This window comes from Tupaia chinensis, unplaced genomic scaffold, assembly GCF_000334495.1.
Source record: "Tupaia chinensis unplaced genomic scaffold, TupChi_1.0 Scaffold000546_1, whole genome shotgun sequence".
Classification (NCBI taxonomy): domain Eukaryota; kingdom Metazoa; phylum Chordata; class Mammalia; order Scandentia; family Tupaiidae; genus Tupaia; species Tupaia belangeri.
Window position 1 is genome coordinate 554,087 of NW_006160058.1, and position 20,617 is coordinate 574,703.

The 20,617-nt window shown below is 38.3% G+C and overlaps 1 protein-coding gene across 1 annotated transcript in view; it reads left to right on the forward strand.

The window, feature by feature from the left end:
* The window catches only part of LOC102471472 (cGMP-dependent protein kinase 1-like), a gene marked incomplete at its 5' end in the record, with an annotated part of 641,417 nt that overhangs the window by 549,810 nt on the left and 70,990 nt on the right, over positions 1-20,617 (forward strand). The gene's annotated exons all lie outside the window — the stretch shown is intronic.

Sequence of the window (20,617 nt, forward strand, 5' to 3'; positions counted from 1 at the left end):
AAATTAAAAAAAAAAAAATTAGAAGACTCATCTTTTCATAGGTTAGTACAACACACTGAAATCCCAAAATAAATCAAGTGTTTTTCATACATACCAAATGTTCAATAGCATACCTATTTTTTTAAGCTATTTGAAAGACTGGCCATTCTAAAAAGCCATTTCTTACCGCTTGCATTTGTTAACTATTTTGCAAGCTTTAGCATTCAGTAGTGCTCAAATGAGGGCCTATATGCAAGATGTCATTTGACTCTGCTGTTATGATGAATAGCTCTTTAAGGTTATCGAATCTGTTTAGAATTGAAAGCCTTTTTATGTCTGGAAATTATCAGCCCAGTACAATCTACTCTGCATCGGATCTCTCTCTATATAAATATATATATATAAATATATATAGTACTATATATAGTTTGTATATATCTATATCTATATATACATATAGATAACTATATATATATATAGTTAGTGTTTTTATATATGTATATACACACACATATGTATTTATAGTTTGTTGGGATATATATATATATATACACATATGAGGTGCGTGTCCTCTCCAGAGATAGGCAGGGACAGAAAGGACAAGAGGGAAAGTGAGAAAGCACCCCCCAGAGGGAATGGCCATGCCATAATCCCCTCTCCTGTACCCTTTTCTTGGGACTTGGGGCACACACATGCAGCTGGCATGTTTTTCAAGCCATCGGGTCTGGGACTCAAACCACACAGTCATCTCTGTAAGATCCAGCTGCCTTAACGTCCTTGCTATCCACAGGCCCTTCTTTTTCACTTTTTTAGTATGCCTAGCGTCTGGGGTAGCTGCAGGTATGGATAAAGGAAATTCAAAAACTGAAAAACAGAAAACCGTTCTGTGTTTAAGAGGAAAGAAGATTGATAAAGAAAGCTACTTTTGGGTCACATTTTTAATTTTGGTGTATCAATATCTAATTAGAAGAGATTCTTCAAGGAGATGGGAGGAAGTATGATCCCATGACATAGGGCTATATGAAGAGATTACAATGGGTTCTTGATGCAAATATCAGCAAAGATTTAATTGTGCTAGTAATTATATTAGGATTGTCAATTTGTTGTATCATCCTACAGTTTCAAGTGAGATCTTTTGTCCATAAACTCTGTTATTCTTAGCATGTTTTTTTTTTTTTTGACACACAGTTTCTCAGGAATCTGTATCTGTCATTATAATACAATATCTACATATTTTACTATTTTTGAATGATAAGGACAATTGATACTTTTGAAACAGGAACCAAAATGAGTCTGCCCAATCTATATTTAAACTTAAAAGAACATAGGTTAGTTTCTAAGATTCCACCATTAGCTTTTGGGTATCGTATACTCCAGGTTTGGAAAACAAACTGAGGATATTCTGGTTATACTCCATGGCTTTAGAGTGTTTGACATCACAGTAATCGGTGCTAGTACTGGGCTAGCACTTTTTTCCTTTGAAAATATTATGATCAATATGTAAATCAATTAACTTGTCTATATTCTGAAAATAAAACTCACTCTCCTCTCTCTTTTTTACATTCACAACAAAATGGTACATTTCCCACTCATATTCACTGTGCACCATGCAATTTCTTATTCACATACCATTGCCACTGATAACTCCAGGTCCATACATCACTCACTAGTCCTGAAATGAGGAAATTTCGAAACATTTTAGGTTATTTTGGAGGAAGAATATTTGAAAACTATGAATTATGATTAGGTCACATGGACCTGAATTTATTCACTTTGAATTATTATGTTGCCTTTCTTTTCTCAAAAATAAGGGAGACAGGGAACCAGCAGTTAGCATAATGGCTATGTTGCTGGACTCCCACGTAGTCAACCGTGGTTCGCATCCCGGATCCGGTGGCTTAGAACTCACGCCGGGCGTGTGTGCGTGCGTGCCCAAGATCCTGAGAGAATGGAGGAGAAGGGATTGCAGCGTGACCATCCCCTCTGGGGGGGTAGCGAAAACTTCTCCAAAAATAAAAATAAAAATAAAATAAAAATAAATAAATAAATAAAAATCAGGGAGACATAGGTCAGCAAGTGGTTTGGTGGTTAAGGTGTTAGACTCCCATATGGCCAACCACTGTTCAAGTCCTGGACCTGGTAGCTTGAAAATCAAGCTAGATACATGTGAGTGTGTGCCCAAAATCCCACGAGGAGAATGAAGGAGAAGGGATTGTGGAGTGCCCATCCCCCCTTGGGGGCTAATTTCTTGAATGAAGTTCTCTGTCTCTCTCTGACAAGCACATGTACCCTAAGGCAAAAAAAAAAAAAAAAACAACAAAAAACAGGTGGGGGTGTCCTCTATATATCTTTCTAATTTATCAAGTGTATGTTCACATCTTCTCTGCTGAGGGCTATATATGGGTCTATAGTAAAATATTTCTCTTTGTCCAATACAATCACAGTTGTAACATCACTCATAAGTACACGGCATATCATTGTTGTTATATGTGTATATTTCCAGTAGCTGGAAACTAACTACCTGAAGTGTAAAGCCAAATCTTATTCACCGTGGCACTGTTTAAACACAGTACCAGGAGGCAAGCAGGTGGCATGTGGTTAAGATGCTGGACTCCCATGTGGCTGACCATGCTTTGGCGTCTTGAAAAATCACTCCAGGTAAGAATGCACACATGCCCAAAATCCCGAGAAGAGAGTGGAGAAGGAAGTGTGGCATGGCTAATCCCTGTCTGGTGAGGGGGTGATTGCTCACTTTCTCTCTCTCCGTCTTTCTCTGGAGAGTGAATATGCCCTATGGCAAAAATGTAAAGAAAGAAAAAATTAAAGACAGCACTAGGCACTTAAGTGTTCAGTGAAATGTTTTTTGAACAAGCGACAAGGTTATCCAATTTCATTTATCTGCTAAAAGAGCTTTGACCAGAAAAGATGTTGTCTTGAATGAAAATTTCCACTTAATATGAGCACAAGAAAATTTTTATTACCAAATCTAGTGTTAGCTGGCATGTAACCTCCTACCTACATTTTTCTCATCGCTGAAGCTTCTTGGACCACTACCAGGGGAGTTCTTATTAAAAAATCAAATCAAATCAAAAGAACTTTGATCTTTAGATACACCATGGTTGTAGAAACAACACAAAGGGGGAAAAGTGAAAAATCCAAACTATCTAAACGAAGTTGATACGTTGGTCTCTCTCTCTCTCTCTCTCTCTCTGTGTGTGTGTGTGTGTGTGTGTGTGTGGTGGTGGTGGGGGATTGGGTACAGGGAATGTGAAATTTAGAGGCATAGAGATGAAAACTTAGCCAGAGGTTTTTGGGAAAATTTGTCCTCTCTGCCCCATGATGATCATCAAGTATTTTAAGAAATGGGTAAGCAGTTCCTTTGCTTGTCAGTTGAATGTCTCCTGCTTAATTTTTTTTTTTGTGTGTGTGTGTGTGAAATGGTTGTGCGTATACATGAATGTTGAAAGGGAAGTTGATGAAGAAAGTCTTTGTCATCAGGAGCATAAGTGAATAAGTATTTACATAGTTTACCATTTTAATATATTAAGTATATTTCCTAGTATTTAGATTTCAGCAAAATGATCTGATTTAGAATCAAGGTGTCAGGACGGGCCCTGTAGCCTAAGGAGCCAGACTCCACATGGCTAACCAAAGCTTGAATCTCAATTCTAGCAGCTTGAAAAAACATGCCAGGTGCATGGATGCGCTGCTTGTCCCAAATCACGACAGGATGGAGAAATGTAAGAGGAGAGATTACAGTGTGACCACACGCCATTGGGGGCCTCTTTCTTCCCCTACCCTGTCTGTCTCTAGTGAGTGCCAGTGCTTTTTGGAAATAATTAAAAATAATTTTAAAAAAGAATCAGGCATCAGTTTATTGTGATTGTTGCTACAGTGAATACACAGTTACTTGTTTAACGTTGTCGAATCGTTGGACTGCGGAGCCAAACGCCATAAGAGCTGAATGAATGACATGAGCCAAGTCTGATATTTTACAGATGAAAATGTTAAAACCTAGACAGTGAAATGGGTTACATGTGCCAAACACTGTACCAAGCACTTTTCATGTTTCCCCACTTCATTCTCACCGAAGTCTCTAGACATCTGTTAGTAATAGTAAATGGGATTTAGAAAGATATCCTATTGAACTAGCTCCCTGGTCTGGTGGTTAGGGCAGCTGGATCCCACGTGGCTGACTGCAGTTCGAGTCCCCAACCTGGCAGCCTGAGAAATACAGCAAGTGCTTATATGTTCATGCCCCAAATCCAGACAGAATGGAGAAATGGATAAGAAGGGACTTTGGCATGACGATTTGCCGTGGAGGATGTTTTCTCCCTCTCCCTCTTCTCTCTCCAGCAAGTAGACATACCACCTGGAAAATAAAAATGATAATGAACGGTACGCTGTGTTGCTCCCACTCTCATGTTTTCTTAGGTAGAGTTAGAATTCAACCCCAGGTGGACTGATTTGGGACACTATTTCAGGTGTAATTCAATAATTCAAGATGGTGGTTACAGTTTCTTCTCCCACAGGACATATACTCAACATTCTGTGATGGTCTTTTGTGAGAATTATATTCATATATGCAACCCTGGAGTAAGTAATCATTATTTTTATCTGGGAGAATTGAAGATTTTGTGGAGAGTGGAGAAGAAAATAGTTGAGTTGAACCTGGAAAGATCTCTAGGAATTGATTAGCAGGGCTGTTATAGGCTGTGGAACCTGTCCAAGTATGTCATATGGTCTGTTCTAATAATAGTGAGTTGTTTTGTGCAACCGAAGGTAGAAACGTAGAATGTGCCTGAGGTGATATATGAGAGACAAGACTAAAGAGGGGAGGATGGCCAAATTCTATGTCCGAACACAGCTGGAATGACTCCCATGTCAAGCACAATTTTTCCCTTACCCCATGGGCACTCACTGCTCACCTTGAGTTTGTTCGACCTGACTGAGATCTAGACAGTGAGTGTGTGAATTAGGCCAAGATTCATAGAGATTTAAAATTGGGAATAGAATAGAGAGGGAGTTGGAGGTAAAATTGCTTAGGCTCAGTGATTGATGAGATGCCAAAGGTGCAGGAGATTGAAATATAACAGGTGACTGCAAGATTTCTAATTGTAGAGACCCTAGAGGATGGTAATGCTGTTCTCTAGGATATGAAAAGTTGGAAGTTAAAAGAATCTTATGGTCTAAGTTCTTTTCATACTACCTTATGTTCTAATGCAAAGGAAACAGTATTTTTGTATTTTGTTTTATATTAAGCTTAATCAGACCTGTCAGAGATTGAAGATATTAGGATTATGTATATTAATATATATTGTGATTAGGAATACATGTTTTTACAGGGACATTCTCCCAATAGGGTTTAGAATCCATTACTGTGTTCTATTACTACAGGAGCTTCTACACGTTACCAAAAAATAAGAAAATAAAAATTAGTTCACGAAGACTCTTTCTGTTTGGTTGGCTCTATTAAAACAAAACTAACCAGACACAGCAAAAACATTCAAAACTGAATTATTTCAGATGAGCTCCGGTTAGTCTCTGTCCTCTTACACTATGACCTCTGAACTCATTTAAATGAACAGCCTGCTCTAGCAGGAACTTGAAATTTCTACCCTTGAGCTAATCCAACCTTTTAACTTAATAGAGGTGAACCTGGGTTAAATGATTAGCCTAACAATCTTTGGTGAAGCAAGGTATAAAAAGTTATAATGACACAACTATAAGTCATAGTTGTAAATATATGAACTATAATTATACAACTTTAAAAGTGTTTATGAGAGTAAGCTATTTTTAAATAGGATGGAATTATTTTTCTGTCCCCACCCCCTTCCAAAACCAGCTTTTTCTAATTTTTCTCAGTTAATGTAAAGATTCTCCCTCCATATTATTGCCCACAGTGCCACCTCTTGGTAAATAAAATGAACCGCTGCAACGATTTTTCTGTAACCTGTAATTGCTACCCTGGTCTGAAGAAGTCTGCCCTAGATTTTTTCAGGCTGCTGTTAGAAAGCAGATTGTCTGTGATTTGATTGAAATGGGAAATGAGGCACAAGTTCCAAGCAGAGATGCTCAACCTCGTCATTTAGTGGGCACCCAAATAGATTCTTGAAAGCTGGATATTCGACTTCCCCAGCTCCTGGCTCTGCCAAGATTGAGGAGGCTGTAAAAGTGCTTCGGTGATCTAAGAATGCAGCTGCTCCCATACACCGTGTCACAAATTGCTTACGTGGTTGTCGCTCAAGAGTGATCTCCACCTTCTGGGAACAGCAGCTGAAGCATTGAGCTCCTCTCAGAAATGCTCTGCCCAAACCTTCACATCATCACACAGACAGTTGTGTCAATACAGGCATTCGTTTCACTAAATGTATTTCATTTTTAAAAAGTAATTTTTATAAGAGTAGTCAATGTAATTTTCCCTTTCTCCATTAAATTATAAACTTCTCTTGAGAAGGATGTTCTTTCTATAGACTGGCTAAGTGCAAAGTAAGGTGAAGTGAGCATGGTTGGAGAAGGTGTGATTGCATCTTTTGAACATTAGTATGTTTAACAAATAGCAGTACTTTTCCCATCGCTGGTGTTCATGTGCACGTACATTCACATCCGCACACACATATGCATTAAGAGGTACACACTGGCAATGAATGTAGTAAAACAGAAAAACTAGTAAGCAATTCCCTTTTGTACACTAGTTGAATATAAGTTCTAGATTACTTATCCATGTTTTTTTTTAATTGCCAGAGGGCATGTGCTCTAACCAGAGAAACAACTCCCAATGAAGTGTGGTTATGCCACAATCCCTTCTCCTCCATTTCTCTATTCTGTCAGGATTTGAGACACACACACACACACACACACACACACACACACACACACACACCCCTAGTGTGTTTCTGAAGCCCTAGGGGTGGGATTCAAATTGCAATGCCATCCATCTATGATCTGGCTCCTTTAACTACTAGACTATGGGACTGTTTCCATCATGGCATTGTTTCAAATCAAAAGATTTAACTATATATCCCCTCTTCTACAATCTGAGATTCTTCAAGCATTTATATAACAGAATGTATTTCATCTTAGTTTTGTTCACCTCTGAGTTATTTGTTGTGAAGTCAATACTTGAGACAAGTTTTAGAAGCAGGCTGTACTCACATGGCTGAATCTGCTTTTCAGATGGTTTAGAGACCAGTTGGTGATCCCAAGTGAGTCAGCACAACACCGGATCCATGATGTCCACGTCAGGAGAGACAGGATTGTCCCTCAGGGTTTTAAAGGAACATTTTCCTTTGCTTTTTTTCAATTGTCAGAGTGAGTGTGTGCTCACCAGAGAGAGACAGAGGGAGGAAGAAAGCACCCTTCAGTAGGGTGTGGTCACACTACCATCCCTTCTCCTCCATTTCTCCATCCTTCAGGGATTTTGACATGCCTAGTGTCTTTCTTAAGCCTCTGGGGCCGGGATTTGAACAACAGTCAGCCCTATGAGATTTGACTCTAACCACTAGGTGATGGGGCCAGCCCAAAGGAAAATGTGAAGTAAGTGAAATTTGAAAGACTAGCATCACAAATATCATGTCCTTGTAGAGAAACTGGAGTGTGAAAGCAAATTGTGTTTAGATTGAAGGGGTGTGGAAACAAAAAAAACAAACATGTTCCAACTGAGGAGAGGCAGGTCAAAGGCTTGGAAGCAGAGATATTCTAGAGCCTGGCAGACTCTTCTTTGGGATATTAGTGCTAGGAAAGAGCCCAGATAAAGGGATTTCTGAGAGCTGGCTCTCAGGATGGGTAGGAGCCCTAGCTCAGAGATAGAGATCCTGTGTTTAAATCCTGGCATTTAATCCTCAGGTATTGAGGCATTCAAGATGATGGGCAAAGCACTAGTCTTGCAGCTAGACAACCAGAGTTCGAATCCTGCTTCTTCCTATTATAGCTGTGGACTCCAAGTCTCATATTTTTTTACTGAAGACTGGTAGACCTAGATTACTAGGGCTGTTTTGTAAATTTAACAAGGTAACAAATGCAAATAGGGTATTCATAGGTTCTGAATGTCTAGATAAGCCCCAGATTTTTTTCTTTTTTCTGCTTACATGAGGTCTTCTGTAAACCACAGTGGATCTGGTAGAGATGTCCATCTTGTATTTGCTGCTTCAACCATGGTCTTCCCTGCTGTTGACTGAGTGAATTCTGAAGATGACTGAGGATAATCCACCTCTTTTTCCTAATCCTTCCCAGGCTTAACTTAACTAACTTCTACCTTTTGAGGTCTTATGTGTTTAGCCAATGAAACAAAATAAGCAGGGGAATGTGGGGAAGGGCCAAATATCTCCTCCTGATGTGCCATGGCAGTGGAAGAAATCTAGTATTAAATTTCCCGCTAATAACAGGGCTGGGAGCCAGCCTTGCCTAGGTTGATTTGTATACCAATATGTTCAAGGCCATTAGGAATCCAAACCATGGGATCAGTGGGGAAATGTAGGTTATGTGGAGAAGGTCTATCATAAATATATGTAGGAAAAAAAGCAGTTGTGAGGCCAACTGATGGCATGGTGGTTATGTGACTGGACTCCCACGTGGCCAACTGTGGTTCATGTCCCAGACCTGGTGGCTTTAAACTTACACCAGGCATGTGTGCATGCATACCCAAGATCCCGGAAGGAGAATGAAGGAGAAGGGATTGTGGCATAGCCATACCCCCTGGGGGGTGATTTCTAACTTTCCCACTTGCTGCCTCCGTGTCTCTCTCTGGCAAGCACATGTGCCCTGTGGCAAAAAATTATATTAAAAAAAACAGTTGAGAATTCTGTCTAGTTAGAGTAGATAAGAGTCTGATGCGCTGAATGTAGATGGCATTTATTGTAGTATAGATATGCACCTGCTTATTTATTCTGATTTTTCATATGAAGCATTGTTTTTGCAATGGACTCTTCATGCTTATTGTTGAAAATAAAAGTTAGACTTCTCAAAAAATTTGAAGAATGTATACATTACACAGTGTTTATTATTTACCACTCATCTTGGGTATAGAGTGGTTCCCCCTTATCTGAGGTGTTTTTATTTATTTATTTATTTATTTTGTTTCACTGATTTCTGTTATCTACAGTCATGTGTAGTCTGAATATATTAAATGGGACATTTCAGAAATAGACAATTCATAAGTTTCAAATTGCATACCATTCTGAGTAATATGATGAATCTTATTTGTCCTGCACCATCCTGTGGAGAAGGGAATTATCCCTTAGCTTGGCATCTCCACGTTCTATATACTATACACCCATGAGTTACTTAATATCAGGGTGCAGATCACAAGAAGATGGGTACAGTACAGAATGATATTTAGAGAGAAAGAGAGACTTTATTCTCAACTTTTATCATAGTATATTATTGTAATTGTCCTACTTTATTGTTAGTTACTGCTGTTCATATCTTACTGTGCCTGATTCATATATTAAACATTATCAAAGGAGTGCATGTATAGGAAAATCATGGTATGTAGTGTTTCATACTATCCATGGTTTTGAACATCCCATAGGGGTCTTGGAATGTATCCCCAGAAGATAGAAGCCGACTATTGTCTTGAAATCACCAGCTACATGGCAACCAGAAGGCCCCAATCTGCTGAAGAAGCAGCAGTGTCTATTTCAAAAGTTGATAGTTATTTTAAGATTTTTCTAAAGATGATGACTTAGCATGTATAGCTACAGAAGGTGTATTTTCCTATCCCTGCCAATAATGGCTTTTCATTTAGATCAAGAATCTGTTGTTTTAAATTAATTTCATTCATTTTTGATTACAAGTTTTCTTGGGCACATAAGAAGAGCAAGGTGAAATCTTTATAAAGTATTGACCCTTTTGGCCAATATTCAAAAGACTTCAATTTTATATCAGTATCATTAGATGCTGGTTTTGTTTGTTTGTTTGTTTGTTTGTTTTTGCTATTGCTACCATAACAAGGGACCACAAAATGACATAGCAGCAGAAATGTATTATCTAGAGGCTAATAACATACCAGACACAAGCATATGCATGCCAAAAATCCTGGAAGGAAGGAGAAACAGACTTTCTGGGGGACAGAAGTCTGACGTATATGAGGCTAACAGGTTCAATTCAAGGTGTCAGCAGGTATATGTTCTGGAAGTTCTAGGGGAGAATCTGTTCCTTGACTTTTTCAACTTCTAGAGGCTACCTGCATTCCTTAACGAGCAACCCCATCAAAAGGCTTCATTTTGTGTGTTTGTTTGTTTGTTTTGTTTTTTAGAGTTTTTTTTATTTTTAGAATTTGGTTGTTTGTTTTGTTTTTTAGAGTTTTTTTTTATTTTTAGAATTTGTTTGTTTTTGTCAGAGGGCACATGTGCTTACCACAGAGTGAGGGAGAGACAGACGCAGTGGGAGGAAAAGTGAGAAATCACCCCACAGGAGGATAGCCATTCTGCAATCCCTTTTCCTCCATTCTCCTCCTGAAATCTTGGGTACGCACACACATGTGCCCAGCATGAGTCTCTAGTCACCAGGTCCTGGGCTTGAACCATGGTTGGAATCCGTGTGGGAGTCCAGCGACATAACCACTACACCATCTGCTGGCCCCAAAGGGCATCATTTTAACCACAAATTCTACTGTCACTTTTTTTCTCTTCTAATTTTGAATTTCTCTTTCCTTTTAATAATGACCCTATAAGTTTTGGCCTCCTCAGCTAATTCAGGATAATCATCCCACCTCAAGACTCCTAACTTAATCACGTCTGCAAAGGGCCTTTGCCATGTAAAGGAGTACATGCATGTTTCTGAGGATTAGGATGTGAACTTCTTGGGGCCTTGCTATTCTGTCTGTGCAAATGCTTCAGTTACAAAACTCATGCTCTTAATAGTCTGATCACTACATAGAATCTGATAGAACTTTTGGAAATTCTATCGAATGAGATAAATTTGATTTTGAGATATAATGTTAATTCAATTAAAAAGGTCAATATTGGGAGCCAGCAGGTAGCATGGTGGTTAAAGTGCTGGACCCTCACATGGCCAACTGTGGTTCAAGTCTCGGACCTGGTGACTTGAAAATCATGCTGAGTACATGTGCACACATGCTCAAAATCCCAGGAGGAGAATGGAAAAGGGATTATGACATGCTATTCATGGGGGAATTTCTCACTTTCCCTCTCACTGTCTCTGTCTGACTCTCTGGTGAGTGCACATGCCTTATGGAAAAAAAACCTTAAAAAATTTTTCAATATTGAAGATAAAATTGCTTGTTTTATGAAGTGATCACAAATTTTTCAGAGCAGTATTATGGTGAAAACAACATTCTTATGAAATTAGGGTATTTATGGAGCACAAACATATTTGGAACAGGTTATGGTGTAAAAAATAATTGATGTACCTTTAAGTGACTGCCAAAGAGACTAGAATAGTCTAGTAAAAAAAATAGATGCTCTAGTTATCAGATGTTATAGGTAGATGCATGCACACACACCTACAAAAACTATACTAAGAAATCTTATTTTTTGGAGAGGTTTTTGCTATAGGGCACGTGCACTTGCCAGAAAAACAGAGAGAGACAGAGAGACAGAAAGCGAGAAGTCACCCCCCAGGAGGAATGGCTATGCCGCAATCCTTTCTCCTCCATTCTCCTCTTGGGATCTTGGGCACACACGCACACATGCCTGGCGTGAGTTTGTCACCAGGTCCAGGACTTGAACCGTGGTCGACTACATGGGAGTCCAGCGACGTAGCTATTATACCAAATGCTGGTCCCAACCAAGAAATCTTTATGGTGGAGCTGACATTTTTTAAAAAAAAATTTTTAATTGCCAGTGGCCTGTAAGCTCACCAGAGAGAGAGAAAGAGAGAGAGGGAAAGCACCTCCAGTGGGGTGTGGCCATGCTGCAATCCTTTTACTCTATATCTCTTTCCCATCAGGATTCCAGGCATTCATACATTTGTGCCTGGCATGTTTTTCATCCTACCAGAATTGGGATTTGGACTATGGTTGATATGTGGGATCCAGTTCTCAAAACACTGTGTTTAACCACTGTGCTATGGGGTCACCTCTGAATTTTTAAACACACACACACATAACCCTCCAACATGACAATTCTACTTCCCTTGCCCAACTTCAATCGGATTTAAAAATATCTGAGACCTTGAAAAAATAACTTGTACGTAAACCTGTGTATCCTACTATAGCTTCATCTAATCTGTGAATCAGCTAAATTTTGTTTGCAATCTTATACAAAATCAGCTGGAAATGTGTTTGTTTATTTCATGATGGAGAGAGACAGAGAGAGAGGCACTTCCAACAGGGTCTTTATGCTGTTAAACCCCTCCCCCCCAGCCACAGCCAGCCTGGATAATGGGCACACATACCCTTAGCATGTACAGAGAGGCTCTGGGACATGAACCTGCGACCTTCCCATGGGGGTCCAGTTATGTCACCACCACTTCCCCATCTGACCTATTACTTGGAAACTGTTCATCAAATCATTGAAAAAAATCAAAAATAAAAAAACGGAAGCTTTGGAAGCTTTTAGGAAATTGCAGTTATTAAAAGCAGAGCTTATATGTAGGCATTGAAATTTATTCTTATAAAAGCATGGAAGAAACAACAAATTTTAATTTGAGAGCTAAAGTTTTATGCAAGAGTTAATTCTGAAAATATATGATTGCCCTTTGAACTACCTTGATTTCTTAGAAGAATCTTTTAATGAAACTCTTCTTATAATTTTAAGCTGGATTTATTTATTTGCTTATTTTTAAAAAATTTGCTCTAGGGCACAGATACTTGCCAGGGAGAGATAGAGAAAAAGATAGAGAGAGAGGGAAAGTGAGAAAGTATCCCCAAGAGATACAGCTATGCCTCAATCCCTTCTCCATTCTCCACTTAGGATGATTTGGGGCAGGCACGCACACGTGGCTGGTGTGTTCAGGCAGCTGTGTTCAGGACTGGAACCATGCAGTCAGTCATTAGGGATTCAGCAGCCTTAACCACCATGCCACTGGCTGGATCCCAAGCTTCTCTTTTAATTTAATAAATGTGTATTGTGTATGAGAATCTAGTGAAATTAAGAAGATCCATACTTTCGAAAGAATATTATATCAAAACAACAGATTTGATGAGATGTGTCTTCAAAAATATTTATTGACAAAGCACAATCTTAAGAGAGTCACTAAGATAGTATCAGTAAACTTACCTGGATGGAAGTATTTACTTTTTATTTTCAATTAAAAAATTTCTAATTGAGAATAGTCTCCATTTAATAGTCTGCTCTTGCCTATTCAGATACTTTTACAAATGTAGATAGGATATTTTCTCAAAAACGGTATTATCTACATAGAAGAGTTCATTGAAAGTGTCAAAATTTCAAATTTAGGAATCTTAAAATGTAATTTTGAATAAAATGCCAGGCAACTTTGTAAAGATATACTTAAAAAATTACATTCTTCAGAAAAGTACTACTGGCATACATTAGAGATAGTCATAAATACACACAATGCATATGGGTAGGTATCAAGAACAATTATTCTTAGACCAACAGATTGGTATGATTGTTCGAACAGCTGAATTCCACATGGTCTATTGGTCAGCTTGAAACACATGCTAGGCACATGTACCTGTGTGCCCCAAATGCCAAGAAGAGAATGTGAGAAAAGAGATAGTGGCCTGGCAATCCCCTCAGGGTGCTTTCTCACTTTCTCTCTGTCTCTGTCTCTCTCTCTCTTTTTCTCTGGTGAGAGCATGAGTCCTATAGCAAAATTAAAAAATAAGAATAGTCATTTTGATTATGCAATTTATAATCAGTGTATGGAAGTTTTTTTCTTTTAATTTTGTTTGATTTTTGTCATCTATTTTAGTGACAAACATATTTTGGAATGGAACTATTTCATAGGTCTAAACTGATCAATAAATAAATATTCATGATTTTATATGATTAATAATCTTCCCACACTCTTCTCTTTCCTCCAAACAGTGCCTGGTTCACTGTAATCTCTCATTATTACCATAAGCAGCTTAGTGAGAAGCCTCCTGAGCCACCTAACCTTTAATAATCCCTTTTCCGTGGCCTGTGGAACATGCTATTAAGTTTAATGTTTTGTGTGTATTTTATTGTGTAAAATCATCCATATGTGCTTTTTCTTCTTTTTGCCCTAAGTGACAATATTATTTCTTTTCCCATTTTCTTGCTTGACCTGGCTTTTCCTATAATGTCATTTTTTTTTCAGTGTTTACAACAGACACCAAACTTTCTCCAATTCCTTAACCTCATTCTTGGGGTGAGGCTGGCTTTGCTTGTGAGCTGCTGTGGGTGTTTTGTGTCTACCGCCCCCTGGTGTGTGGATGCGTGCCCTGATGGACTAACACCACAAGACTGCTCATCTAGTCCTGCACAAGTGTGTCAAGGCCAACAGCACCCCGACGTGCCACTTAACTGAATCTTTAGAAGCCTCTGCTCTGTGTCTTGGTCAGCCTTTCCTCATCTTCATCGAGATTTTCTTCCAGACTCCAGAACAGTTTTCTGGTACCCTCAATGGCCTCAGCCCATAAACTCATGGCTTTTGGCCTTGACATCTTCCTCATGATTTCAATATGGTTGACTTCATAGCCTTTTTGCTTTCTCAACTCTGGGATATTACTACAGTTCCTAACTGGAATCTCCTTGTTACTCAGAAAGGGTCCTTCTCTACTAGCATGGGTATTTGGGTTGCTTTTTTGACCAAACCCCTTTACCCTCTTCTCTGCAGAATGTCTCTGTCTGCCCCAGACTCAGTGCTTTAGTACCTCTCTATTTTCTTAGTCCAGCACATGGTTTAGGGCTTATTTGTCTTCCCTTGTCATGAGAATCCCATCAGCCATTTTCAGTGATTCTTTGCACTAACTCTTGAGAAGTCTTTCTTCGTTGGCCTTTACACCATCCTTGGGGCTTACAGTTATGTCTAGCCATTTTTTTCTTACTAATACCTGCATTTAAAACTCCAAACTATCTGTTTTATTGTCTTTTAGAGTTTTGTTACTCAAAAAGGGGGCTATGAGCTAGCAGTGCTGGATTCATCACGGAACGTGTCAGACATGCAGAATCTCAGGCCTCGCCTAGCCCCATGGGTCGGATTTTACGTTTTAACATTTGTTCACATGGAAGTTGGAGAAGTGCTGCTCTAAGGCACCAGGAGACTAAGGCCATCAGTACAGGCTATTCTTTGCTCTTTTCTGGCAAATCAGATAGCCCTAGGACTGACTGACTGACTCAAGGTGGTGTGAGCACAGCAAGCAGTAGCAGGTAGTAGAGAAATAGACAAAAAGACTATGGTCTTGATCGTTTTAGACACCCTAAATTATTCCTATGTAAGTCTTTTGATTTTTGTCTGTGTCAAGTGGTTAATGATATTATCAGTGATAGTACTAATAATAATCATAGTAATAATAACAATAAAGATTCACTCCCTTGGATGAAAACAATCTGTATTTCAATGAGAATTCTTTGTAATTTGTACACATCATGAACTTTGACAAGTACTGTTCTAAATTATTGTTTTAAAGTGCTTTTCAAGAAGCTGTTATGTGAAATCAGTTTAGTGAATTTTAGCCTGCACTAAGAACAGTAGCAATGACAATGAAATGGATTAAATGGTCTATAGAAAATATCAGGGTATGGTAAAGAAAAGTGTAGTAAAGATTAATGTTGGTTTAAGAATTCTTTTTCAGTCATAGTGTGTGTGCTGGATTATGATATAAACCTATTCCTTACGACATTCGCTCCTCTAGACAGCTTTGAGGTAGCAGATACAAAACCAGCTGGGTAAGTCTACTCAACTTCTGGCAGCTGATTTCAACCCTGCCCTCACTTCCACCTGAAAATTCTTTCAGTTATCATCACGCCTTGTAACTTTGTGAGGAAGAAAAACAGATCTGTTGCTCTGGAGCCATTTTGTTAAGTGAGATTCAAACACAACCCATTAGAGCATAGATAAAAGTTCTATCCGTGGTCTAGAGTAGAGCTTCTAAATTTGGGGAATACAACTCAAGTGTTTTTTCTTATAATTTTGAGGTTTCTTTATAATCACTTTTTTCTTTAAAATTTATGTGAAATCCTGTGAAAGAACTTTTACAAATCAAAAAGAAAAAGATATTTCTATCCAAAAATGGGGAAAAGACTCAAAGTGGTACTTCATGCAAGAGAATATCTAAGTAACCAATTAACATACAAAAAGAAGCTCAAGGATTAGTTTGTGGTGTAGTGGTTAAAGGGTGGCTAGATCTCATAAGGCCAACTTTACAGTTCAAGTCCCAGACCCAGCAGCTTAAAAAACATGCCAGACACATGTCCTTGGTCCCAAAATACTACTGAGTGTATTTCCTAAAAGTAAGGATTTTTTTGTATTTTTTAAATAAGATAATTAGCACTGTTAGTAACTTCAATGAATTTTAACATTGATACTTTTCAGTTTCAGTTTTTCAAACTTAACACTGATACGTTTACTTTCACTATTACTATTACTATCATCCCCCTCCCACTCCCCGCCCCACAGGGCCCATAGACTCACCTGAAAGAGACTGAGACAGAAAGAGGAAAAGAAATGAATCACCCTCCAAGGGGAGGCGGCCATGTCACAATCCCTCTCCTCTATTCTCCTTTTCAGATTTTGGACACACACATGCACTCACGCCTGGCATGATTTTCAAGCTGCCATGATTGGGCTTGAACTGCAGTCAGGCATTTGGGAGTCAACACTTTAACCACTACCACTTGCTGGCTCCTATACATGTACTTTTTTGTTTTGTTTTTATTTTGTTTGTTTGGAGAGGTTTTTGCTATAGGGCGCATGTGCTCGCCAGACAGACAGAGAGAAACAGAGAGACAGAAAGTGAGATATTACCCCCCAGAGGGGATGGCCATGCTGCAATCCCTTCTCCTCCATTCTCCTCTCATGATCTTGGGCACGCACGCATACTTGCCCCGTGTGAGTTTAAGCCACCGGGTACGGGACTCGAACCACAGTCGACTACATGGGAGTCCAGCAACATAGCTATTATGCTAACTGCTGGTCCCACATGTACGTTTTTATACATGTACTTATAACTTTTTTAGTTGGGTTGAGAATGCTCATTTTAACAATTTCCCTTTGAATTCATGATCTTTAATATGAAACATTCCCACAAACTTTCTATGTCTTTTTTTTAAGTAATATTTTTCTTTATTCATGATAAAGTATATGTGCATGCACATGACAGTGAGTGAGAGAGAGAAAGAAATAGGAACTGGGCATGCTAAGATCCCCTTCCTCCAGTCCTTTGACTTGTTAATATCTAGCAGTAGTGTGTGTGCCCACTGTGTTTTGGGCCATTCACCTTTCCATGTGAAATCCAACTTCCCATGAGCAGTACATTACCACTACCCCGTGGAGCTGGCTCCCTTTTTTATATCTTTTATGATATTATCTAAAAAATACAGCCCCTGTATTTAAAAAAAATAATAGAAGGTTGATATAACTACTTTTATAAAAGGTTGGTGCAGCCTCTTTTGAGAGCTTTCTTTTATCAACATTTTCAAAGAGATAAAAAAAAAAATTAGGTCCACAAAAGTCATGACATATTTTTCTATGTTTATCTATGGAAAAATGTGTCATAACTTTTTCAATGACCCAGTAAAATAGTATGGCGAGTCCTCACATACCAGTCACTCAGCTACAATGATCAGCTTGTCTTATCGCCATTCTTTCTTTCTTTTTTTTTTTTTTTGAGAGGTTTTTTGCTATAGGGCGCGTGTGCTCGCCAGACAAAGAGAGACATAGAGACAGAAAGCGAGAAATCACCCCCCCCCAGGGGGGATGGTCACACCGCAATCCCTTCTCCTCCATTCTCCTCTCGGGATCTTGGGCACGCATGCACACGCACCTGGCGTGAGTTTTAAGCCACCGGGTCCGGGACGCGAACCGCGGTCAACCTCGTGGGAGTCCAGCAACATAGCCATTACGCTAACTGCTGGTTCCCACCATTCTTTCTTCATCTGTACTGACACTCACTGGTACAAGTATTTTTGAAAATATTAAAACTAAACATATTGTGTTATATATATATTTATTTTATATGTGTGTTATAAATATATATATATATATACACATATATATGTGTGTGTATATACATATATATGTGTGTGTATACATATATATATTGTGTGTATATGCATACATATATATATATGTATATATATATATTTTTTAAAGAAGAACAGATGGCATGGAGGTTAAGCCACTGGATCCCATTTCCCATGTTGCTGACCCACAGCTTAAAAATTTCACTGGGTGCATGTGTATGTTTGCCCAAAATTCTTGGAAGAGAATAGAGAAGGGATTATGGTGTGGTCATCCCCCGCCCCCCCGGGATGATTTCTCATGATCATCTCTTTGTCTCTGTCTGGCAAGGGTACAGACTCTGTAGCAATAAGAAAAAAAAAGATATATCAACTATATTATAATGTTATAATCATAAATACCAAGAGTTCTTAAAAATATAACTATTTTAATAAGTTCTTAAAAATATAACTTCTTTAATAAGTTTTTTCATTTAACTTTATGTGTTATTATTATTATTATTTTAATTTGATCAGAGGGAGACAGAGAGAGAGGAAAAGTGAGAAAGAAAACCGCCAGGTCCAGGACTCAGTTGGCCATGTGGGAATCCAGTGCTCTTAACCACCATGCTACCTGCCAGCCCCAAAAACATAACTACTTTTGATTAATAGAATGGGTAAACACTTTGTGATATATTATGAACTACTATACAGCAATGAAAACAAAGTGCTACATGAAAACATTTACGTGAAAAACGTTGATGAATCTCACAAATAAATTTAGCAAAGGAAAACCAAGTGATTCTGGTTAAAAACAAACATGAATCTATGGTATTAAAAGATAAGATAGTGTTTACTTTTTTTTTTTTTTTTTGAGAGGTTTTCGCTATAGGGTGCGTGCACTCACCAGACAGACAGAGAGAGACATAGAGACAGAAAGCAAGAAATCACCCCCCAGGGGGGATGGTCATGCCACAATCCCTTCTCCTCCATTCTCCTCTTAGGATCTTGGACATGCACGCTCACGTGCCCGGCGTGAGTTTTAAGCCACTGGGTCCGAGACACGAACCGTGGTTGACTATGTGGGAGTCCAGAGACATAGCCATTACGCTAACTGCTGGTTCCCAAGATAGTGTTTACTTTTGCAGGAAGAATAATGATGGAAGATATCAAGACAGAGGCTACTAGCATATTGATAATTCTCTTTTTCTCAATGGGTTGTGTTACATTTTAATATTCATTTTATGAAGATTTATAAAGCTATATAATATGTCTATGTCTCTATGTTCATATATTTCAATACAAATTATTTTTAAAACTTTGTGTAAAGTTTATTTTTATTTCATAATATATCTATTTTGTTTAGTATAAAGATATTTCAAATTATAACGAAGTTAATTTGTACTTTTGTTAAATGGTTCAAGTTCTGTTGCATTAAATCTAAAAATTTTAAAAATTGCTTTGAAGTGACAAGAGGCAATTTCTCCTTTCTTGTCTTTTGTCAAAATATTTTGAGTGCCTCAGTATATATCAGTATAAGGGTATAATGTTTGGTTTTTTTCACGACCTATCCTGTTATGTAACTAATTACCTCAGGCTACTGTTGGTGAAAACCTTGAAATGTCTTTCTTCTGCTAATGGGTCAAGTTGCTCATATAATGAACTAAATGGTTCTTTATCTCTTTTATAATCCCACAGGAATACTTCATGCTAATCTACACTTCATTTTTTATTACAGCATCTTATTATGTGCAGTAAAAATGTTCAGTTTTGTTATAGAGTGGCTGATTGAGTGTTCAGCCTTGAAAAAATATTTCCTATTAAAATGAACTAGTACATTCTTTAAAACTTATGTAATATCTCACCCATGCAATAACACAGTTTCGTTGTTTTCATGAATCTACCATATCCAGATAGAGCACATTTTAACATTCTGCCACATGTACTGCAAATCTTTGTAAAATTTAAATTTTAAATACAGATTTGTTTAAACTCTCCTCTTTTCTAGCTTATTGCTTATAAGTCTTGTCTGTCTTCTCCCCTCCCTCCTATGCACAACTCTCCTGAAGTTAGTGCATACTTTTACAATTATGCTTTCATTTTCTTATGGCATATATAAGCATATATAGTAAGATGTTTCATATCTTTAGCATTTTATTTTGACCAGAGAGAGACAGAGAGAGAGAAAGACAGTGAGAGAAAGAAAGTGAGAAAGCAAGCCATCAGGTCCAGAACTTGAACTGTGGTTGCCCATGTGGGAATGTCCAGCTCCTCAACCACCACTCCACCCGCTGGGATCCATGTTTAACATTCTTACATAAATATTTATATATTGTATATATCCTTTTGCGTTTACTTTTTGCATACATTATACTTGAGATATCCAAAGCAGATTTTTTTTTTTTAAGATTTTTGCCATAGAGCTGGTTTGCTTGTCAGAGACAGATAGGAAAAGTGAAAAATTATGCCCCAAGGGTTGATGGCCATGCCACAATCCCTTTTCCTCCAATCCTCCTTTTGGGATTCTGGGCATACATTCATACGTATGTGCCTAGTGTGATTTTTCAAGCAACTGGGTCTGGAAT